Genomic DNA, 24,907 nt, shown 5'->3' with positions numbered 1-24,907 from the left:
AGAATCATAATATCATATGCAGAGCCCCTTGTATACATATTTATTTGATTTCTCAGGTGGTCCCACATAACATTCTGACACCATTACTGCCTCATTAATATAAATCTAGAGGGCAAAACAGATCCTCAACTTATTTAACACATGACAGATTTTTTTACCAGTTGGAATAAAGTCTAAGAGTTGAAAATTTTAGAAATTAACTGTAGAGATCAACGTACCAAAGAGAATGGTCCTGTGTTAGGTACTTTCCTGCATCTGGCCCTTTCCATGTGTGTCTCTTCAATTGTGTTGTGACTCTCATGCTCATTGTGAGTTCTTTGTTGAGGAAATTGCATTCTGCAGATCCATTATTCTCAGGGTTTTGTTTTGGTTTAGTTTTTATTTTATGAGAGTAGGACATTACCAAAAAGAATGTTTTTGAAAACCGCTAAGTGCAAGTTGTTTTGTGTACTAAATCAAAAAACAATGTTAAAAAATCAAACCAAAACAAAACAAAAGAAACTCCAACCAAAACAGAAGGACAGAAATCTGTTTAAAAAGATGACAAGTCAAATCTAGAAGGGAGAAAATGGGGAATCAACTCAGCGCAACATCTGCTTCAGGATAAACCAGTAAAATTTAATTCATTTTCATACCACATCTTTCAAACAAACCTCTCAAAGCATTTTATACTGAAAGATAAAATGACAAGATAACTTGTTACAGAAGAGGTTATTGCAACTGTCTCACAGACAGCAAATGAAGGAAACTGAGTGCAGCAACAGGCTGGTCCAGGGAAAAAAGAATGCATATTTAAAGAGGGGAAAAGTATTATCCTTGTACAATATAACAGAAAAAAAAAGATGAATAATAATAACATGAAGGAAGGTGATGTTCAGTTCAATGATGGGGATGGGCATGAGGATGAGGATAAGAAATTTTCTCCTGGTGTAAAAACTTGCATCTGTTATATATATGTAGCAACTAAATTTCCTGGTCTTGAAGAATAAGTAAATTCATTTTGCAAATGAAAAAACCTAGACTAAAAAAATACTCTAATAGGACTGCTCTAGGAACAGAGGCAGCCTCCTACTCCCAGCAGCTGGAGGATGAGATATGAGACTGCCAGTACATGCCAGGCCAAGAATAAAAAACCTTCTCTGTTACTTTTGGCATATCCAGTACTTTCCCATTTTTTAGTGTAATAGTGTATGGTACTTTTCAGCAGGTCCATGAGCTAGAATTTAAGTTTGAATGCTTGAATTATTTATTAGAAGTACAATTTTTGCCTTGGTCTGTCATCTCTGAAGATCACAAAACAAGTCAGCATCAGGGACATGGATGTGACTCAGGAGCTGTCCCCAGTGCTGAGCTCCAGGTGCCTGGCAGATGACATAAATTCAGAGAAGAAAGGGACAAGAAGAGGGCCTGGGAAAGCCAATCCCCATTCCAATTTTGATCACACAATAGCATACAAGGACTGTTTAATGATTTGACAGTAGAAGATAGAAGTACTCATGTTCTCTGGGAATGAAAGCAAAGGAAAGGAATGCTAGTTTTAGAAGACTGTATTTTCACAGAGAAGGGAAGCAATGGAGAATTAAGCTATGGAAAAGAAGATGAATGCAAAATGTTAGAGTAAAGCATGATTTTTTTTAAATTGTTTATGTGCTAAATTATATTTGACAGACAACTGGACACCCAATATCTGTGCAAGCAGACAAGACATTAGCACTGTGCCTATGTATTGTCTGCCTTTGGAGGACTAGGAGAGTACAAACTCTTCATTTTTAATCAGTGTATTTTCTCTAGAATTCAGCTTCCATGGTTTTACTCTATTTCCTCACGCATTCATCTTGCTTTGTACCATAAATAATGCATTCATGGCTTGCCATCTAGCAATTTGTTGGCATCAGAGACATTCTTGCAGAGGTGTGAACTTCCACACATAGTTGTACATTTTGAAGAATATGGATATTTTCTTGTGATTGAGAAATATGGCAGTGCTGACAGGATATTCCCAGAACAGCATATACATGGCAGGGTGCTTGGATCACACCTGCCAAGGAAGCAGGCTCAGTGCCAGCACACTATATGCACTCCCAACTTACTGAACTAATATAAACCAGCATCCCCATGCTGCAGTTGGCAGCCCTGGGACAGTCTGATGCATCCAGTTACAACTCAGCTGCTTGCCCATATGCCACCTGTTATGTGACAGACCTATGGCGGCAGGAATGAGACTGAAGAGAACAGAGTTGCATTGATATCCAAATATTGTCTTCAAATATATTAATCTAGGAACACAAAAACATTGATTACAAAGATTTCTTACTTACTCTATTATAGATGTTCTCACTCTTTATTAAATATGTTCTTACTTTGTAGTATATATGCTTACTAGTAAACATAGATTATATAAAAATTAAATTTATTATTTGATTTGTTTTATAGCTGTATTTAGCGTTCTTTTTATATTTGAAAAACTCCAACAGTAGATACTGTAAAATTTCACATTTTTTTACACCATAATATTTTTGGATACCAGAACAGATTGCAGCTATGTAGAATTCAAGGTAACATATTTTAGACTTTGTCATATAAAGCTACTACTTTGCTTGTTAGAATTGTATCATTAATTTACATAATTATGGATTAAAGTGGTAAAAATATTTTGGGATTCTACTTTATTTTTTATGTAGTTTCCACTTGTAAGAATTCCATTACTCAATTTTAGAAGTTGTATTCTTTCTTCAGAAGGTGTGTTTTAGACAGGCAGTAATTATTTTGATCCCTTCTCTCCATAAAACAGTGATAGATTAGTGAGGTTGTTTTATTAATCTGCTATGTTTGTTTTATTTTTCAATTAACTCCAAGGTGACTTTAAATACCCTGTTTAAACTTCCTTGTAGGCTACAAATTAGGGTCCATAATGCCTTATGATTTCATAGAATTTGTATATTCAGTAGTAATTTAATTGAAACGTCCTCTAGAAATGCCCACTACACCATGTGGTTTGTGTTACTAATCTGTGAGAACAGTAATAAAATAAACTGTAGGTCAATGTGAATGAGGGTGACAGTAAGTATGTCTCAACAGGGTCTAAAGGCACTAATAGCAGGTATCACACAGGTTCTATTCCAGCACTATTCCAGATCTTGGAATTATAGGCAATATCATGGCTAACCCCCTCATTCCTCACAAAAAGATTGGGGAAAGGAAGCCTTGGGCAAAATACATTCAGATTCCCCAAAAGAAGGAACATTTAATCTCCCAGACCCAGTAAGAATGTTTACTGGGCCTCATGATGCTCTGTGCAATATAATCTTTGTTGGTTGTCTGTACAGGACAATTTCTGCTATATTTTCTCATGTTCTCAGACACTCTGTGAGAAGCCTTGCGCCTCAGTTGAAACTGAACATTTCTGCTCAAATTCTCAGGTTAATTTTCCTTTCCTGGATGTAGAAGTGAGGATTTTTTGAATATTTGTGGTTGCTTAGCCTGGAAAAAAGGAGGCTCAGGGGAGACTTTATCATTCTCTACAACTGCCTGAAAGGAGGTTATAGACAGGTGGTGGCCAGTCTCTTCTCTCAAATAACAAGAGACAGAGCAGGAGAAAACAACTTCTCTTTGCACCAGGGGATGTTCAGACTGGATATTACGAGAAATTTCTTTCCTTAAAGAGTTGTTAAAAACTGGAACAATTTTCCCAGGGAAGTGGTGGAGTCACCATCCCTGGAGGAATTTAAAAGATGTGTAGATGTGGCACTTGGGGACATGGTTTAGTGGCAGACTTTGCAGAGCTGGGTTAATGGTTGAACTCACTGATCTTAAAAATCTTTTCCAAATTAAATGATTCTATGATTCTAAGCACTGGCCTCTAGGAAGGATATTAGCTCTTAAAAGGAAGCATGTGCCTAAGCCATTCTTCCCCAGCTAAGAGGTTTTTGAAATGACATTGACTGGATGTCCACGGCATCCATTGCCAGTAACCCATGAAGATGGCGTGTGAAGAGGTGAAAAAGGGAAATAACTAAAAGTCTGTACATTGCATATAAAACTTAGAGATAATTACCATCTGGCTGTACATTTCTTGAAGTTTAAACTCTTATTTCAGTTCACTTCATATTCTCTGTGTATCACGTTTTCTTTCATTCCCTGCATGTTTTGTTGTGGGCCTGGAATCTTATGAGAGCTGAATGCCCCTGCAGAACATTTTGATAACATATATACAGAGCAGCATCTTCTGCAAGCCCCAGTACTGCCAGATGCTTCTCCAACCACCATCAAAGTGTGCAACATTTAGCTATCCTAAGTGCATGCTTGTCAAGTTTCACCTTTTAAAATTAAATGTAAAGACTTGTCAGCATCTCTCATTGTCCTTCCAGAAGTGCAACAGTCAGGCATATAAAGTCATATCAATAATATATAAATACCAGTAATTCAATATTAATTCTACTTTTCTCTTTGTGTTAGCACAAACCCTGCCTAACGTTGACTTCCATCAGTCAACTTGCTCTATCAGTACAAGGTGACCATTCTTGTAATGTAATGTCATGTTTAGCTTCCCTAATCACACACCTAATTTTCCTGACATTGATTTTTACTACAGTTTTATCCATAGAAGGATTTATACAGCAAATATCTCTTACATCTTTCTGCCCAAGAGATGATAACAAATACAGTTCAACTTAATTGAAATAATAGCGCACTATTTACATTAATAAAAAGAAGTATCTAAATTTCAAGGCGTCTTTTGGATTTGAAGTCTGAATGCAGGAATTGGCAGTCAGGCTTTCTGAATTGTAAGTTCTCTCACATGGAGTGTAATGCTTCTGGGGAAACCTTTTAGCTCTTCTGTCATGGCATTTCCCTCCATAAATTTATTTACTGTATCTTTCTCACAGAAGTATAAGGAGAATCAATCCCTGTAAAACTGCAGTTGGGATATTACTAAAAGATAAAGATTTGGAATTCCAAGGGTTTTGGTGTGATTGCACTGTACTCTGGGTGGATAGGATGGTGGGTTATACAATCTCCCAATGTACACCACAGAGTACCTCAGAAGCACTTACAGCCATTGAAGCCCTCGTTCCTTCCCCAGTACAGAAGGGGCAGAGCAGGGCTATAAAACTAAATTTATTTATTGTTGGCTTTACTGGATTTTCTGAAAAGCAAAAAGTGTTTTTCCCCACTTGTCTATTCTTGCCATCATTTCTAGCACCCAGACAAGACATTAAAATGGTAAATTGCATACAATAACTCAAATAGTGTCTGTGAAGGCAACAAAAAACAATCAGATCTTCCTCAGACCTCCCCACACATACCCCCTCTCCTTTGCTGTATCTGATGGACAATTGAATTTGTCCCAAAATAAGAATGCTAGGTGGGCATTACAGGTGGAGCCATCTGGATACTCACATAACGAATGCATCCCAAAGAAGGGGAAGCTGTGATGATTGCGATTGACTTTGGTACAAATGGGCCTTGAAAAGGGTCTTAAATGCTGCTGAGGACTGGGCCAACAGGGTAAACTGCTCTCCCAAGGTTGTAGGCAGTTCCCAGGTGGATCCATTGGCAGAGATGCCTGCAGAATATATCTCAACTGAAGACAGGGAATGCTCACTTCGGCATGGGTGAGTAAATCGCTAAGATCGCTAAAATTGCTAATTTAGGAGCAAAATCCTAAATTAGCACTACACAGGTTCTGTTGCTTTGTCACCTAGTATCCTGCAAGGCCAAAACCTGTAAACTTGGACATTTCTGCACTGACCTACTTATATTATAAAAGTTTAGACCTGCTCATATTATGTACTAAACTGGCAATATTTAGATATTGTATTAGCAGTAATTCTTACATGATAATTCACAACACCAAAATTTAATTTCTGAGAAAATAGCTGTGAAACTTTAGATGAACATATATATTTACACAGCTGACACTTAATAAGAAAACAAGTGTTTTCTTATTAAAAAAAGCACCTGAAAAGCAACACACTTCCACATACATTAATTAGTTTCTGTGATGCAAAATAGAGTCAGGTCCTGACAGCCATATGAAAATGCCCAATTCTATTGACAGTCATACACAATTAAAAAGAAAATAAAAAAGTGTCATTCCTATAAAGTCCCCAGTCATTAAATCTGTTTAGTGTTTCTAAAGTGGTGCTATATTGATTTAATGATGCTATTAGTGATATCTACAGAGAATATATGAATATAAGCAATTACTCTTTGGGATATTCCTTTCTGGCAGAGAAAACACCTAATTTCACTAATTGTCTCTATTTCTGTTTTTGTTAACTGTACGCTGTATACATGTTAATAATGTTATTATCAGTAGAAGTGAATTTTAATTAACATTCATGTGTAGATATTTAATTAAAACCAAACATATTCCAATAAGTTTTTTTTTTATTAAATCAATTGCATAGTTATTTCCAGAGTTAAAGCATTATTCCTAGGTATCAATTAACAAAGAGATCTGCAGCTTACTGTGAAAGAAAGTTAAAAAACCTGTACATGAAACAGACATCTAGAGACTCTATCCCTAACTAATACCCAAAATCAGACTGTTACATGAAACCCTACTATGAATACATAATAGGAATTATTACTACATAGTCTTCCAGCTCAGAAAATATACTGTGTATTTTTATAAATTCAGGAAAAGGAAGTTTGAAGAACTGAAAAACCAAATCACACCCACCCAAGGGGTTTACAACAAGAAATTTAATCCAGATCTCATGAAAACTGGCTCAGTGCTTTAACTACAAGATGTTAGAGATACAACAGATCAGTCATTGAGATTTTATAGACCTGAAATGAGAAACAATTTCAGAGTGCAATTTCAGCTTCTTCCCTGCATAAAACCACAAAAATTGGAAGAGATGTTTTATGGAATTTGGGAAATTCAGGTTATTCTGAAAATCTGCAGTTCTTCTTACTTGTTTTAATGCTCTCACCACCATGCGGATATGAATAACACTGATATAAGGATAAAAATATAAAATTAATTATTCCTTTTACCATGTCGCAAGTATAAATGTTTGACAATATACCTAAATTTTACTAATTGACTTATAGAAAGATTAGAGGGGATTTTTTTCAAAAGCTAATAAAAATGAATATGAGTGTTGACTCTGAGGAAATTCTGATAAGGTCCTTGATAGGTGGATCAGCTATGGCTGTGTACTTGGCTAATTTATACAATTCCTTGCATGATTTCAGAAGTTTTTCAGAACTATAAACACTCTTCTTTGCAGGTTCTGGAGGAAATCCCTGGAAGTTCTAGGTAATTTTCAAAACCCAATGCAAAAGGCTAAAATGAATCCTCTTCTGATTTGAATCACTAGTGATATTATACAAATTTAAGACTATGTTTCTTGTGATTCATTTCACAATATAATAAAACTAGATTCAGCACCACTATTTAAGAAAGGACTACAAGTCTCAGGTGTGACTAATTTCTCACTGTCTGGCACAGGTTTGCTTTTATTGGCACCTTAGTAATCCTGATCAATGCCATTTAACTCCTGGCATGCATACAGCAAACACAATGAACAATCCCATACAATCCACTGCTCCTGCTACACATGTGCAGACACGTGTGCACATGTGGAACTTCAGCCACAGTGACACAGAAAGTTGTCATGAACAGACATATGGAGAAAATATGACTCTTCTTAAGGTACAGGAGATGACAGAAAACGGCATGCTGCTATTAAACACAGTTAACAGCCAAGACACACGCATTTCAGTCACTGTCAGTGCTCCAAGTGGGCAATGGCAGCTCTCACACATCATCAAGGAAATTGTCAGTAATCCCTGGAGACCATCTCTGTCAAAATTGGCACCGGTAGGGGGGAAGGATGTCAGGGAGAAAGATATTAACACACCATCCTGAGATGGCAATAGTGGTAGTTAACACTCCTTCAGACTTTCAAAACTCCTGTGAAGTCATAGCATAAATATGAAGCACCAAGATGACATTTTTTACAGCTGCTTCTCATAGTATCATGACATTTAAAGTGCATGCTAAAATCTATCAAGTACATTTAAAGCACAATTATGCCATAACATGCATTGTATACCTAATATGAGCAGGATTAGTCTGTCAGTGTTTTGAATTTGTAATCCAGACAACAGAATAAAATGCTTTCAAAATGCTATTCTTAAGTTTATTATTCAATTAACATGTATACTCTCCCTAAGAAAATAAAATATTTTGAGGGGCATAAAACATTTTTACTGTATATGTGGAGTATGCAAATTAATCCTTAACAAATTGCTTCTGCCTTTAAATTATGCTATTAGTATGCTGAAAAAATTCTTACATGTTGTCATCACTCTTTAAATCTCACTACAAGGTACTGGGCTATACATCTGCCAAATGGTTTTGCTTTCAGTCTGTTCAATTAAAACCAGAAATATATTTTTCCAGACCTTAATCCTATGCTAAATATTCTATAGAGAAGATTTGAGTTAATTTTATAATACTATTTCCAATTTTTCCAATGTAAAAGGTTCTTTACACTAATTGGTTGTTGTTTCAGAACAATAACTGGAATCTTATTAAATACTTAACACATCCTTTACCTAATTGTTCTAATGAAGTTTGTTATTGGGAAAGAGTATTCTTTTAAAATAAATTCTTTAAGATAGAACATCAAAATAAAGTTCTGAGGGGGATTTTTTTCCTCTGTTCCTTACATGCACTCTAAAGCTCAAAAGTTTTTGGGTTTTTTAATGGAAATGGAAACTAGAAAACAGACTTTTTAAAGTAATGGAAATTGAAAACAAGATTTAAAAAAAGCAACAAAAATCTCCCCATTTCCTTTTATGTCCTTAGAGAATGCTGATTTTCAATGACAAATCCCAGGCTGGCTATAAAAACTGGTTTCTCTGTGCCTGAGCCCCTTTGTGACTTGCTCTCTACCACTGCAGTTTTCATGCTAGCTGTCCCTCTGTCCCTCCTTCTACTTTTGGTTTACTGAGACAATTGAAACTTTTCACAATCCTCCCTTCTCTGCCATTTCAACAGCCCCTAGAGACTGGAAGTTCCCCCCTCCAGATGATCCCATCTAACTGAGCCTCTGGGGACCAGCAGCAAGGCAGCCATCCATCTGGCTGGTTGGCAATTCCTGGGTAAAGGAATGTGTGCATGAAAAAATTAAATAGTTACCCAGCCTGTCACATCTTTTACAAATAAGACTAAAATAAGACAGATATTTTTAAAGCCCTTATATTACATCCTTTATGTTAACACTTTGAAAGGAAAACAGACAGATGCTTAATACTCCCTTTCATGTGTAATAACATAGCTGATAACTTAATACAAAAAAAGATTTTATTATAGATGGAGTTCAGAGTGTCTTTGGAGTTGTTCTTCCTTGATATTTCTTATTGGACGTTTCCAAGTGAAGCTCTTTTTAACTTTGCCAAAACTGTATATTTGGATTGAAATTTTCTCCACTGGGTGTATGTCAGGTAGAAGATTTATTTAATTTTTACAAACATTTCTGCAAAAAAATATTCAGGCATTTCTATATAAAGCTAACAGAAAAATGCTCTTTTATTGATGTTAAACTATAACAAATTCAGCAGTTACTTTATGAACATTTTAAAGGAAAATCTTGACCTTTTAGCAGAATTTGGTTTTAAGACAGCAGTGTTTCTGATGTCACCCCAATGATAAAACTGCTTTTTCTCCATTCTGGAAACCACTGAAAAATATCCTTTCACAGCAGCTTGGAAAGTTTTAAAGATTTGACAGGCACATTCCTCACAGATTCTAACTCAGAACTTTGACTTTTCTGAACAAGTCCCAACCTGGAAAGTGACTATGGTCAAGAACACAGTTACAGAGATCAAGGAAGACTATTCCTGAATTTCAATGCCAGTTAATGCGGTCCATAGGATGTGAACCTGTAAACTAATTAATAACTTATTTTCCTAGAGATATAGGTTACTTCTTGATTGCTGCTCAAGTGACATGGAAGCACAGGAAATATGGAAAAAAAAACATCACAACATCTGAGTCAAGGACAAAAAACAGATGGCAAGAGACAACTGTTGAGGGGAGGAGCAGATTGGGACAAGGAACCTGAGGGAGTATGAGAAGGTTGAAGATGGGGAAGAGAGTGTAATTAATAAACAAGGAAATGGACTCTGGGAAGAGGAACATAAGGAACACAGAGCTGTGAAAGCTACAGAAGTCATAAATTGTGAGCAAAAGACAAGAAAAGTATGAAAGAGCAAAATGAGGAAACAAGGCAGGGAGATAATAATGGTAAAGTAGAATTTGTATTGAAAATTTGAAAGAATGATAGAGACAGAGAGTTCTCAAATGTGTAAGGATGTAACTTAAACATTGCAGCAACAGATTGTAATACTAGTAAAACTACTGCCAGTCAATATTCAAAGAAGCAAATAGAATGGATTAAGTTCACATACCAAACCAAGGCCTGAAGGAGAACCAGATGCTGAAATCAACTGCTGTACATGTTAAACGGAATAACACCTTTCGGGGGTATGATTTTATGCCTGCTGTCACCTATTAATTGCTTGTATTAGAATAGTTTGTGAAGCAGATTTAAAAATCTAGTAAATTTTCTTTAATGTCTGTATGATTCTCTATATGATGGGATTTCTGGGAGGTTTGGGGGTTTTGGGATTTTTTTTGTTGCTGTTTTGGGTTTTTTTTTTTTGTGCATATGGGTTTCCTTTTTTCTTTTTAAAGCTGGAAGTGTAACTTCGAAATATGGGTTAAAATTACAGAATTTTTATGTCAAAACATTGAGAAGTGATAGCAGAAAAGTTTCCTATATTAATTCAGTCCCCCCATTTTTGCTCCAAAGTTGAATTTTGCTTGTTTGGGCACAAGAGAAATTAATGTTTGAGGACATAAGAATTGGGAAGAAGCCACCTAGAACTTCTGGTTTTGACTTTCTAGCCACCACAATTGTGCTTAGGAAATTGTCGTGCAGTTCAGCTCATAACCCTTGAAATTACCTTGAAACAGATCAATTCACTTTAGTAGCATGTGTAAGCATATTGTGATAGCTGTGATCACAATACTAGTAAGACATCATCTGCTTTAAAACCCAATAGTTTTGAATGTTGCAGATGGTATCAAGACATTAACAAAGTAGGCTATGTTCCTTGGTATTGGTTATTGGTGCAGCTGTTAAGTTAATAAAGTCAGTATATATTCAGTTTTAATTGTAGACACATTTTATTTGAGCTTTCACAGAACAGCTGTGAAATAAGTGCTATAATTAATGTTCTGTAGGTTACACTAAAACCTGTATATATGCATGTTATTAATTATATTTTATAACCTTAGTTCAATTTATTTAGTATTTTGTTCCTAAGATAAAAGATCACTGGGTAATTGCACTTTCTTCAGAAAACATTTAAAGGTTTCAAAGTCATTTTCATTTGTGCTTTCACCTGCCAAGTCACCACCAATAAAATTTGTTATTAGATGAGATCAATTTATTTTATTAAATTAATGCCATCTTCACATACCTAGATTTATCAGGTACTCAGCATATTAATAAAGGAGTCAAGCAGGCTATTCCAGACATACTTGAAGGAATAACTTGAAGAAATAATTCAAGTTTTCTTTTGTATTATTTTCATAGGGTGCTCCAGATACACTATTCCCAGTAAACTGTCATATGAAAGATAAAACATCAAAATCAAAGTCAAATGATTAATCTAATCTTCTTGTGGTGGGGGTGGGGAGGGTAAAGGGCATTGCAGGTAGGGTAACTAGGCAAACTGGGGAATGTTTATTTGTGCCATTTTAATCACAGCTACCAGAAACTCTCAATTTCAGACATTCCTGGTCAAATCCTTTCTTCTATGAGAAACACAGCAAAGTAGAATTGTCAGCCCTTCTGGGACACTGACACTAACACCATAAACTGAGATTTTCTCAGACTCAAGGACATGATTTCTAAAGTTTTACTTCTCTCCTGCCCTTTTTCTGCTTTTGTTTGTAAAACGGCTTGTTTGGTATGTTTGGTTTTTATTTTCAGATGAGTTCACAAATTCAGTTTTACATGCTTCACCAAATAAAGACTTGATAATAGTGTCACTCAGGTTTCTTGGGGATAGGGTTATTCAGCTTTACTTATGCATTACATTATTTATTGTATGGTCTTGTACATTGTGTAACAATCCACATTTCCCCTTTTCCCTTGTGTCACTCTGAAATGCTCGAGTGACTGTCCAGGAAGCACTGAAGGTCTGAAAATGACAGGAACTTTTATTCTTCCTGGTACTTCTTTCACAGAGTTACAAATCTTCTGAAACAGAAGATAATGTCATATACTTTTGGATACATAAGTTGCCTATGTCACAAATTCTAGATTTCCATTACATCTGGAAACAAAAAAATAACTGAGGACTGAAGGTTCATTTAAAAATAATGAAAAGCTTAATTCACTACTAGTGTATTTATAACTGCACTATACTCCAAAGAAGGTTTGCAATGACAAGGATGCTTCCCACATTAAGTCTTTCTTCTAGTGTATTTCCATTGAACTTAATGTGGGAGGGAGAGAAAAAAAACCAAATATTTGCTACCGCACACTTCGGGCCATGGGAATTCTGCTCTTCATTTCCTTCATTAGTAGGAAAACACAGAATAAATATTTTCTTTTGCAGCTCTATCCATCTTTGGAAGGCACAATGGCATTCAATTATTTTACAAAGTAGGCTGCAAACCTCTGGTCTGTAAGGGCAGAATTCTGCGTCCTATTGTTAGATACTTAAACAAAAAATTCTTTTCTTTCTCTAAGTAGCAACATAAATCAGAGGAATCTGGAACTGTTCAACATCCTTGAAAAAAAAATCAGGCCATTTTTATTTAGGTATTGAAATAGAAGTTAGGAACCTAAATTTAGTATCTAGTCCTGTTCTGCATTCAGCATTCATGTACTCTGACCATTCGGTAATTCAGTAGAGGGCAGTTTTTTCATCCTTTGTGCTCATGGCTCTTTGGAGATATAGGTTAGAGAGATAGGGGGTTTTATCTTTGTTGCTATTGAGTTTTCATTGCTGCTGGAATATTCAGCTTTAATTATGGGTTGTTATTTTTTAAAACTTTCTGTGGTGCTCAGAGAACATCTCATTTCCCTTGTCTTTTTTCCTCTGCTTTGAGTATTATGGATCAGCACACCTCCCAGCTAGTTCCCTATCACAACAGCTCATGTTACCATGGGATAGCTACAGTGATAAACAGATCTGTTCTTTCTCCACTCTTTACTCTTTTGTGCATTCTGCTCCCATGTGCAGTAAGAACTTTGCTCCATCTTTGTAGAAGGTAAAATCAGTCTCCAGGGGACACTGGATCCTTCCTGTGCATATGTTGAAGATCAAGCTGGAAGGAATGAGGAAAATTATGGTTTTGCTTTTCTCAGCATATTAACTAGTAGGTGTATCACCACATCAAAAGCAATGCATTGTATGCCATAATAGCTTACCTAGGCATGTCCCTCATAAGGTTAGGAAAACCAGGAGAAAATAAGAATCTGCAAATCCCTTCTCATCTGTATTCTGACTCTGGAAATACAAAACTGTACTGCACTTGCACAAAGCATGCACAGAAAAGAGGAATCCCCTCTGATGATCAGTTCATCCTTGCTTCTGGCAGTAGCCAGGAGATTGATTTTTAAGAACCTGTTCCTCTGCTTTCATTTTGAATCAGTTTCTCACAAAACCAGTAACACTCAGTGGAACATCAGTGTATGAACAAGTTTGATATAGGGTTAAGACACACACCTGTCACTTCCCTATGTCTCTTCCAGAGTTTGTGGCTTCTGCAGAAACAAGGGAGCACTCAGTCTGTCCCCTCCTGTCAATAATTGAATACCACAGCATTGCTATTTGGCTCTTTGATGATCATTATTTCAGTAGCAACATACTGCCCATACCTGGATGTATCAAAATGTATTGGACCCAGATCATTTTCTCTTCAACCAGGCAGCAGGGGAAATTTATAATGGTGTTGCTCACCAAGTAACAGAATGGCCTCATCATCCTTAAGGTGTTGGACCAACTGCAGTGCAGTTCTGTCGTCCTCTCAGGCCATTGCTCAATGAAACAATACATTCAGTTTACAAGTTTCTCTTACAAAATCAAAACTACCATTGTGGCATGCTATAAAGCTGTGGTACAAAACATGTTTCATTCTGCTGCTTCGAAACTTTTTCAAAGAGGTTAACTTTATCCCAGTATTTATGTTGGACCAGATGTCATCTGTTTGCACTTCTGAAAATTTAAGAGGCTTAAGTCCCTAGAGCTTGGGGTTTTATTTTTAATTTTATGCAGCAACTTCTTTCCATTGCTAACGTCTCCAGTTTGTTAATTATCTGCTATAACTGAAAGCTTTCATGATAGGCTCTGAATCTTCTGCCGTTTGCCGAAGGCCTGAAGAATTATGCGTCAAATTTACACACAATTCTGCTTATCCCCCTAGAAAATTTTCTTATAACTCTAATTATAAAGCCATGAGTCTATCCAGATGTTCTAGGGGAGGACAAAATATAGTGGTTGCCACTAAAATTATACAGCTGCATGCTAAAAGAGGGCCAACATACACCTTTCAAAAACTACTATTTTCAAATACTGTCCTCCAGGTGCCGGAAAGATCTTCTCATAAATGGAAGGGGAAGAGCAAGAGAAGCCTTCATTATCTCTAAACATACACCTCCAGTGCTGTTGCAGACCCAGATACAGGGGAGAAATTTGTGCAGCTAATTCTCTTCTTCAAAATTCACTCCCTATCTTATATTCTGCAACTGGTCAAGAAAAGTACAGTGAAATATCCCAATAGTAATGGTACTGCTCAGATAGTGGAGCAGTTCCCATGTGGGAAAGAAAAAGAAAATGTGTTCTGCTTAAAAGAAGAAATTGAATGAAAAGTACAAAACAAATAAGAAAAGAGCTCATAAATGACTCAGACTGCATATGTGCTGCATCCACTGTTTGCTTGTCCACTGCAGACACTAAGATAGAGAGATTAAGGTGTTAATTGACAGATAGTCAGGCAACTAGACCAGATATGCAAAATGCAGCTAGGTTGACTTAAAGTGTATTGCAATAAAAATACTGTAACAAAGTACTATTTATGCTGATCATAACTCACTGTTCATGCACTAAGCACTGAGCATACATGGCATAAAACACCTCAAAATCTTGTGAGTAGATTGTGGTGGAGTAGAGCAGGAACTGACCTTGCAAATGATACACACAATCAAATGAAACTTTAACCTGTTTAAAATCTGTGTGCCACTTTCCTTTTAAAGAAAGATGAAACTGGTGCTCATACAAATCCATTTAATTCCTGATTACATTAAAGGAAAAGATACAAATACCTCCTTGTAGAAATATTGCTGATGTGAAGCTAAAAAAAAAGAAGCAAACATTAAAATTTGCCATTCATAAGAAAGATGTACTTTGACAAGAACTTTGAGTTAAAGTAGTGTGTAGCCCAATGTGTATGGCATGGGTGCCATAAAGTTGTTTTTCAAAATAACCCTATAAACTTCATAAAGGATGATAAAGACCATAAATCAAATCTTTATGACTTAAAAAAAAAAAAAACAAAACCCAAAAAAACAACTGCATTGCTTTTAATTTCATCTCTACCTGTAAAAAAGTAACCAGTGAAAATCACCTCTTCACAAGTAATTCCTCACTATCGTCATAAATAGATACAGTACGCACCAAAAAAAAAAAAAAGGCAAAAATGCTTCTGGCTTCAATGTTCCCTTTGAAAATATTGAGAAATGGAGCCTCATAAGTTATTCATAAGATCAGAATTAATGCAGTCACTATTCCTGGCTTCTGATTAAATGCTGTCTTGTAACCTAGTAACACTGGAAATAATGACCAGATGATAATTTTCTGTGAATTGAGTCAATGAAGGGAAGCTTTGATATGTCAAGTTGCAACATTACTTGCCCAACAGAAATATGTCTGGAGACCCAGTTGTGGAGACAATTGTCTTCTGTGTTAGTATGGAATAGTATTTCCAGACCAAGTCCATTCCTAATGATGGATTCATTCTCTCTCTTCCACTATGAAAGTTAATACAGTGGGAGATGGTGATGAAGGACCAGAAATTTTCAGTCTTAGAATAATAAAAAAAAGAATTGAAAGTGAGGTGTTTTTTTCAGCTCATCTTCACTGACAGTAGTGCACAGAATTCACTGAACATGATGTTGAGCTGTAAATCCTCTGATAGACTTCCATATATTATACAGGACCACAAAAGTGTATAAAACTATCCTACTCATCACTAGTATCTTATCTAGCTAGATGCTTCAATATAAGAGACAAGCAAAAGACACAGAGAAAAAACTCACATTAGTATTGCCAATTTAAGACCAGAGTTGTGTAAGAACCCCCAGCAAATTCCAAAATTAATCCAAAATCTTTGTTCTCCTGAATCTAAAGCACAAAAAGGTCAGGTTTTGAAAATTAGCCAGAAACTACCTGGGATAGAAAAAAAATAAATATAAAGAAAAGTTAGTAAAGAAAAATGCAAACACACACGTGCACTCACACACATATTTGTAGACCACAGAGGTTCAGAAAGCATAAACCATTGAAATGGAATCACTGAAGCATAGAAAATTCTCAGAGAATAGGAATTATACAATAATTACTCAGATAACGTGCAAGTTAAAAGAGTCCAAACTACTTGTGGAAGGCAAAGAGGGAAAAAAGGCAATGAAAGAAAAGAACAGAAGGCCAGAAAAGTATCAAATTTTATAGCACAAGTTGCCATTGCCACAGGGGGAAAAACACACAAAAAAAAAAACAACAAAAAAAAAACAAAAAAAAAAAAAAAAAAAAAAAAAGAAGGATTAGAATCAGCCTCGATCCTGAGGACAGCCATTAGGGAGAGGCAGAAGAGTGGGAACCCACTGGATGTGTGGATGGCTGCGAGGCGGCCGGGGAGGACCCGCCAGGGGCTGATGTGGCGGCGCGGCGCCGGCAGCCTTGCCCGGGGCTGCGCGGGGCGGGGGCGGCGGGCGGGGAGGGCGCGGGGCGCTCGGCGGGGCCGGGGCGAGGCGGGCGCTGCCGGCTGCGGGGCGGGGATGCAGCTACGCGCGGGCGGATGATGGGGAAGGGAGCAGCGAGAGAAGCGGCTGCCGGAGCAGCGGCGCTCTGGGTGCTGGCCGAGCGCTGGCCGCCCCGGGTGTGCCTCCAGACGGAGCAGCCGCGGTGTAAAGGAGGAGAGGGTGCGCTGGGCTGCGCTGCGATGCGCTGCGCTGCGCTGCGCTGTGGTGCGCTGCGGGCAGCAGCCGCGGCTCTCGGGCTCCCGGCTCCGGCTGCAGAGCGCGGGGGGAGGGAGGGTCATAACCGCTGGAGAGGAATAAAACGCGTTAAAAAAAAAATAAAAGAAAGAAAAAAAATCATAAAAATCAATCCACCTGGAAGGAGGATGGGGAAGGGGATGAGAAGGAGGGAGGAGAGGATGGGGTCAGAAAGTGGTGGATGGAAGAGGCTGATGTCTTGGGTTAGAGGAGCAGGAGATCAGAGGACAGCGCTCGCCAACTTGCCCTCTTGCCTTCACGCTCCGGGGCAGAGGAGTGAAGAGGAGAATAGGGGAGGAAGGTGGAGAGGAGCAGGAGGAGGAGGAGAGCGGGAGGAGGGGGGTCCTTGCGCGCTTAGGGGTAGGGGCGAGCGGCGGGCGGCGGTGCGAGATGGCACTCACATAAACGCACATCCACATCATCTATACATCCGCACGCGTCCAGGCAGGGGCGGGCAGAGCCTCCGCCGCCCCCCGGGAGCAGCCGGGGGAGGCGCCTCGGTCTCCCCGCCGGGAGGGGGCACGGCGGGGCCGGGAGGGGCTCGCGGGAGCTGCCGGCGCGGATGCCTTCACCTGGGGCTTTCCATCACTGAGCGAGCCGAGGAGGAGAAGCGGTCGGGTCTGGAGAACTACCTCTGGATGGTTTAAAAAAAAAAGAGAGAAAAAAAAAGGGAAAAAACCCAACTCTGCAATCCTCTGCTCCCCCAGGCTCAGCAACATAAGGGACTGCTATATTTGAGGCTGACAGGAGGATGGGAGAGAGAGACTGAGAGTCAGGGCGAGAGAGACGGTGCCACAGCAGCGGTAAGTGTCTTTGCCGTTCCTCCAGCCAGGCACTGATTTCCCTGGTTAGACTTTGGAGTCTGTGCAGATTATCTGTTGTAATATCTATCGCAGCATCTCTGTGAGCAGTCTACTGTGAAGCCGGCAATGGTGAGAGATCCCGTGTTTGGGCTGCAGGTTTATGTGTTTTGCTTTTTTGTTTTGAATCTTACCTTGAAATTGTCATAATTGAGCAGAAAAGTTGAAGTAGAAATACTATGATCTGCTATATGCTTCCTGTCATTTAACTGGGGAGCAAACTACTGCAGTGAATGAGTTGTGAAGAGAGATGTGAGGCTTTTAGTACAAATACATACTCCAGAGAAGGAATGCCTATTCAAATGTGCTAATTTTTTATATTTGGGAGAACTACCATGCTAATGCTTGAGGTTGAATCAGGAAGTAACCCAGCATATCGAGTTTATAGTGATGCACTGAAAGTTGTGTTGTTTTGGAGTTTTGAATGATACTTGACTTTGGGATAAACAGTTATCTCTGGAATTAGAAGAGTGCAGCACCAGGACTCCTTTCCTTTGCGGACAGGCAGAGGAGATGGAATTACATAAAGATGCACTGATTTTTTGTCTCTGATGTGAAGACAGTTAATAAGACTATGTGAAATGTCTCTGAACTGGCTAGAAGATGAACTGAGAGTTATTGTGACATAGAGCATGAAACTGTCTTTTTAAGATTTTTAAATTAGGAAAAAAAAAATTCCATGACTGTATATGTACTTCAGATGTTCAGTTGCACATCTATTAAGCTCAGAAACTTCATGAAACAGAAGTTAGACAAGATAGTGTAATGTGAGTACTTAGGACTTAATTTTTCTGTGTTGCAATATTTCAGAAATGCAGCTTAAAGTTTTTTCAAAGTTTTGGGGTTTTTTTGTTTAAAAAGTAATGCTTCCTTGGTGCCAGATTTTTTTTTGAGGTGTTCCAGCGTTCCCCTAGACTTCAATGAGCTGTTGACGAGACCCTGAGGTTTGAAACTATAAATAAATTATACACTAAGTATTAGCTAAAAGCTATGGGGGGATTCCTGATAATTAAAATTTGAATGAAATTTTCCAATTAATAAAACTGCCTTTAATTCTTGCTGAAGTACCACTCCTTCAGAAGTACTTTATGACAATCAATAGCACAAGATCGGTTCATTCTGATTAATATTATTACAGGAGTTATTGAAAGAATTAGCAATAACTGGACCATTACATAAAAAGCTATCAAATGTTCAAGTAGAATTTCTAAAAATATATTTTATAAATTGACTTCAGTTACTATAACATTTACCTACAAAGTTTCAAGTAAAACAAAAAGGAAACAAGAAAAACCCCAAAACCTAACCTTCTCCCTGAAACCCCTTGTTTACCTTGTTGTGAGGGAAAACACAAACACTTGTTTACTAGTTTGAGGTATGCTGAAAGGAAGACAGAAAACTGAGATGTGAACTATTGTAACTGAGGAGTGTTATATGTACAGTGGCCTTCAGCAGAGATTTACTGTTGATACACTATGGGAATATTTAAAAGATGTGGTTAAGAAGACAAAGTTTCAGAAGCCAACAAATATATTAAGGAGGGTGAAGTGTTAAGCACTCTTGAAGGGGATAACAGCTAAGTAGTTTTATAAGTGGACTATTGAACATGCAGCACTTCTGTTTCATACACTTACAAAGCAAATGCCCATGCAAAAGAAGTCAGAACTTGCAGAGCATAACATGAAAGTGGGAAGATAGCTAGGGAGATAAAAAGTGTAGGTTTTAGTTTTTTGGTCAATATGAAGCTGAAGGTCATATTTTGAATTCTAGGTAAAAATATCAGGAGAAGGGGTCTGGATTTCATTTTATAACGAGGGCAGATGTACTAAGAATGAAAACAGAAAATAAAAATATCTCACTGGCTGAGTTCTACTTGAGAATTTGAAAGAAAGCAACTTTGAAAAGAGGTCTTGAGGAAAAATATCATAACAGGTAAGATAAAGGTGTGATTAAAAGCTCTGCTGTTAGAAAATAATAAAAAGTAACTTTAAGAAATGCATATCTTGGAGGACTACTAGCACAGATTCAATACAGGAAGGTCATGACTGGCAAATTTGCTTGAGTCCCCTAAATAAGTTGCTGACATGGTGAACTATTGGGGAACCAGTGATATGATTTATGGGAGTTTCAGAAAATGTCCAGTTCTGTGCTCCACATAATATTGATTTGGAGAGTAAATTTTTGAAGGAGTGCTGGAATGAATTCAAACCTGACTTAGGCATAGGGACCAGAGGGTGTCAGTAAAGGTAAAGAGCTCTGTATGGAAAGAGGAGGTTAAAAGCATGATGCTTTAAGTGACAGTCTGAGATACAGGTTTCTTTCCTGCTTCTTGCAAATCTGGTATGTTCAAAAAGGCTTAATCTGATTTGTTAAAAATATAGAAAAATTTGTTCCACTGAACAGATTCAAAACACTGGAAATTATCTGATTAAGTTAATGATAGAAATATTTATTTTAAATAATTAATGCAAGTCTTTACAAAAGACATCATAGAAATCTGTATGTTAAGAATATGCATACCAAGGTATTGAGCCATGTGAGGTGATTGGTTCAGTGGCATTGAGAAAACAATAGTTCTTCTGGCTGATTTGTCTTTCTGCTTGTAGCCTGCAACACAGATTTTAGTTCCTACAAATGTACTGCAAAATTTGCCACTGTTGGTCTGCTCCCTCCTTATGCTCCTGCTAAAGCTTCTGCATTGCACTTTCTCTCATTTTCAGAAAAACATCAATCATTTGAACAATTTGTTGTGCTCTAAAATGCTAAATAAAATCCACCACAGTTTATACTGCATCCTTAATTCCCTGAGAATCAATGTGAAATAGACATTTGGTTACTAATACTATTTTGGTAGGTCCTTCACAGTATATTTTCTTCCTTCTGTGATGCTTTTTACAGGGTTTGTTACACCCTGGATTACCAACTTTTTAGCTCTTTACAAGGGAAAAGTACTCTTTCTGGAAGTGATGGGGTTCCTACAGATTCTTATCTCCTGAGTGATTTTGATCAATAACACTCTATTAGGAGATGGGTTTGTAAATTATGAAATTGTTAAAACTTTATAAGATAAATACGTTCTTATTTTGCTTAAAGATTTGAAAGCCTCATAATGTGTGTGTATGTATGTCTGGATGTGTTTATACACACACACATTTATTGAAGAGCAATGATTCTGTGTCTTTGCAAGCTGGAATAGCAGCAAGAGTAACATTTTCTAGATAGTGGAAGGAAATGTAATCTGTTTGTTTTTATAATTAATTTCTTGGCTGATTTATGAAAATATCCCTAAGTGTGTGAACCATAAGAAAATTTGATCTTTGCTCATGTGCTGGTTTCTAAAAGGAAGTTCAAGATGATTTCTCACTATATTTCATAAAGGCAACAAATCAATTTGAAGATGTTGCAAGTGGATATGTAATAAGGAAAAGCTATGTCAGATTCTGTATGTTGTGAATGTAATAAAACATTAGAATTTCTATCTGTGCTACAGCTGATGTTCCTGATCACAACATGTTCATACTTATTCTGTGTAGTCATCCACTCAGACTAAGTCTCAAGCTTACAGAGCCATGAGGTTACATCAGAATGATGCATGCTGTCATGTACTAGTTACACCACCATAGCTCACCTCTTTACATCTCCTTCAGGACCAAACTCACACATCAGTCTTGGGAAAAATTGATGACTCTTCTCCATTCCCATACCTAGAAATAGAAAATACATCAAACTCTTTCCATCCATCAGAAAGCTCTTTTGGGAATTTCCTTTTTCAGCATGCTCTTAAAGATTTTCTTGTAAATGGTGTTAAAACATGATGCTGTCTTTGGAGAACCTTCAGCTTCTGAAACTAAAAGCAGACAAACTTTGCAGGTAGTTCACTGCAGTTCCAGAGAGGGGTAAAGAATGACAACTTTTCACTCAACATATAGAGACTTTGGCTTCAGCCTCCTTCTGAGTGAAAATTGTTCCGTTTTTAATAGTTAAAGGGTTACTACATTTTTGGGACTCCTAGCCTTTGAATCATTTTGATCAAGGCTAAATATACTGCTTTGTAATTGATGTAGGCATAGTATTAGACCAGTCTTTTGGGTGTCTTTCCTTAGCAAATAGCATCACCTTTGCAAGAATTCACAAATCCCATTTTATTTTTGTTGGGTTTATAGTCTTGATTGAGTACATGATGGGCGTGATGGGCGTTGCCCTGTGGCTGTGACATTCCTGCTATAGGTAGTAACCACCCTGCTATGCATTCAACCAGGAGTAGTGGCTGCACAGATGAGCAGGTAAATAAAGAAGATTGTTTGGTCATAGTAACAGAAGAAGCTGATCTAAAAGCATAACGTCCTTATAGTAATATTTTGGGAAGATATTCAGGCACTGAACTTGAAAAGTTGTAATTCTTGCTCAGCCATGAAGAGACATATTCAGAAGATGCTTGCTGCAACATTCTCCCCACAAATGTGCCCTCAAAACTAAATGGTAAATGGGAAGGATATTAACAGAAATTTACTTTTGGGAAAGGTGGTTAATTATTAACTGTTTAAGAACACATATGTATCATATGTTGTGAAAGATGACCCACTGTTCCCTTTAGCTTACTCCATAGACTTTCATATGCCATTTACTCTTGGTTATTCACAGGTTTCTGCATAGACTTGAAGTGTAATGAGCAAAACCACACCAAAATGAGTCAACAAAGTCACAGTGTATGCTTTACCTCTTCTTCTGAGGTGTTTCTCACAGAAAACATTTTCCAAAAGCTAAGTCTTATAGACACTCCAAGAAATTGCTCTGGACAGGCTGGAACACTTGGTGATATTCAGCACTGTTGGTCTGATGAAGTCATTCAAAGTTCATGATGCTCATATTGATGTGATGTAATTATGACTATTATTTATCTTTACATTTATACTTGTGATGGCTTGGATGGGGGACAAGCTATACAGAATGAAGGAAACAGAAAATACTGACAACTTCAGGAACTGTCTTGTTCCTATATAGGAATTTCAGTATGGCTAGAACAAAAATGCCTTTGAAGTTCTGACATAGAAATCAATTAAAATTCCATTACTTTTGTTTTTCCTATGCTTGCTAATTTCTTTCCTATAAGCGTCCATTGCTTGGTATATTGTACTACAACCCTCTTTCTGGACCAAATTAATGATATTAGACTTTGTATATATAGTGGCACTTTAAAAACCCACTCCCCCTCCCCCCCAGGTATCTTTCTTTACCTACTGTATAGGTTACTTTGATGTGTAGTTCAACAATTGTTTATATAAATTTTAGATTTTTCTTTTTTACTTTAATTTGTAGGTACATCTTTTCACATATATTTAAAAAAATGTAGATGTCACTTTAAAATGTAGTTGCCTCAACCATCTAATTCACATCACAAGTCTATACTAAATATTATTTAGATTAGAACTCTGATTGCCCTAGATGATTTTTTATTATCAAGGTCCTTTATTCCATTATAAACCTTATCATCATTGTGACAAGTAGGCACGATAATCATAAATCAAAATTGTGTTGCACTGAGGGCTGTAAACAAAAAATGGACCCTCAATCAAAGAACGTATGGCTTAACTCAAAGACTTACTTTTTTTTTTTTTTTTGCTGTTCTGTATGACCTTTGAAGAGCTTATAGCTAAGGAAAGACTTCTGTGTTTCACAGCCATGCTACCATGATCACATACAGACCTCTCCAAGATCACCTCCCACCCGAGAAAAAAAGCCAAGATACTATCTGCAACACTGTGACATGTGTAATGATCACATATAAATGCTACAAAATGTAGCATTGAATATTTGTCTGAAAACTGTAGCAGCAGTCCACAATTGCCTCTGAAATATGTACTTCTTAGACTCCTTTTCTAAATTAACTTATTCTTGAGGTTACCAAAACCTCATGCAGATCAAAACTTATTAAAAACAAGCATATGGACTTTCACATGATATTATTTTAATAGATAAGTTCTCTTAATTAAAATTTTTTATTTTCTTTGTCATTCCAAAAAAAAAAAAAAGAATAAAATAAAATATTTACTCACTCTTGTATTATGGCCTTATTCTTTGTTTGGCTTTTGACTTTTGCACATCTGAGGTGATACAAGGTCCTGATTTCTCAGTCTCATGCTGTGCAAGATGCTCAAAATGTTCTTATTCCCCTCTAACATATGCAGTGTCATGTATTGTTGCTGCTTACATAAAACTCAGGGAATCTGGGAATAAAGCCATGACCTCTCTGATGTCATAAAGTCTCTCTAATGTGTGTGTGTACAGATTTTCAACTCAAAACCAGCTGTGCAGTATTTCCTCTGTTTGGACTTTGGAAGATATTTCTTGGACATTGAAACAGCTTCAGACTGAGGAAGACTGTCACATGTTTGTGAAGAGGCATAATTGAAAACGAATTCCAGATCAGATAACCAGGGAGAATAATTTATTAAGAGGGACGTTGGAATATAAAGATAATTTAGAAAACATATATATATATATGTTTAATATAAGGCCAAAATGTCTGCAGTTTTGTTTTCCCTCTTGCATATCACAACTGACTGATGGCTAAGATCTAAGCATTTATTTGTCTTATCAATCACTTTGTGGCTGAGTCATTTACTGATGGGCATAATCCTCTGTTTGTGACTTCAGAAGGCATCTCTGGAGGAAATTTGAATGTCATCAGCAACGAATTGAGACATTACTGAAGGCATCAGGTAGGAGGAA

General features: G+C 37.2%; 1 protein-coding gene across 3 annotated transcripts in view; it reads left to right on the top strand.

Moving 5' to 3' along the window:
* The first annotated feature begins 17,742 nt into the window (after positions 1 to 17,742).
* Positions 17,743 to 24,907, top strand: part of CNTN5 (contactin 5) — a 606,644-nt gene continuing 599,479 nt past the window's right edge. For all 3 annotated transcript variants that reach the window (XM_036405727.2, XM_036405801.2, XM_036405641.2), the window contains exon 1: positions 17,743 to 18,121. The gene's annotated coding sequence lies outside the window, so the exon portion shown is untranslated. The remainder of the gene's footprint in view (positions 18,122 to 24,907) is intronic.

The sequence above is a fragment of the Molothrus ater genome, chromosome 2 (genome assembly GCF_012460135.2).
Source record: "Molothrus ater isolate BHLD 08-10-18 breed brown headed cowbird chromosome 2, BPBGC_Mater_1.1, whole genome shotgun sequence".
In the NCBI taxonomy this organism is placed as follows: Eukaryota; Metazoa; Chordata; class Aves; order Passeriformes; family Icteridae; genus Molothrus; species Molothrus ater.
Note: the sequence above shows the minus strand (reverse complement) of the source record. Positions and strands in the feature narration are given on the sequence as shown.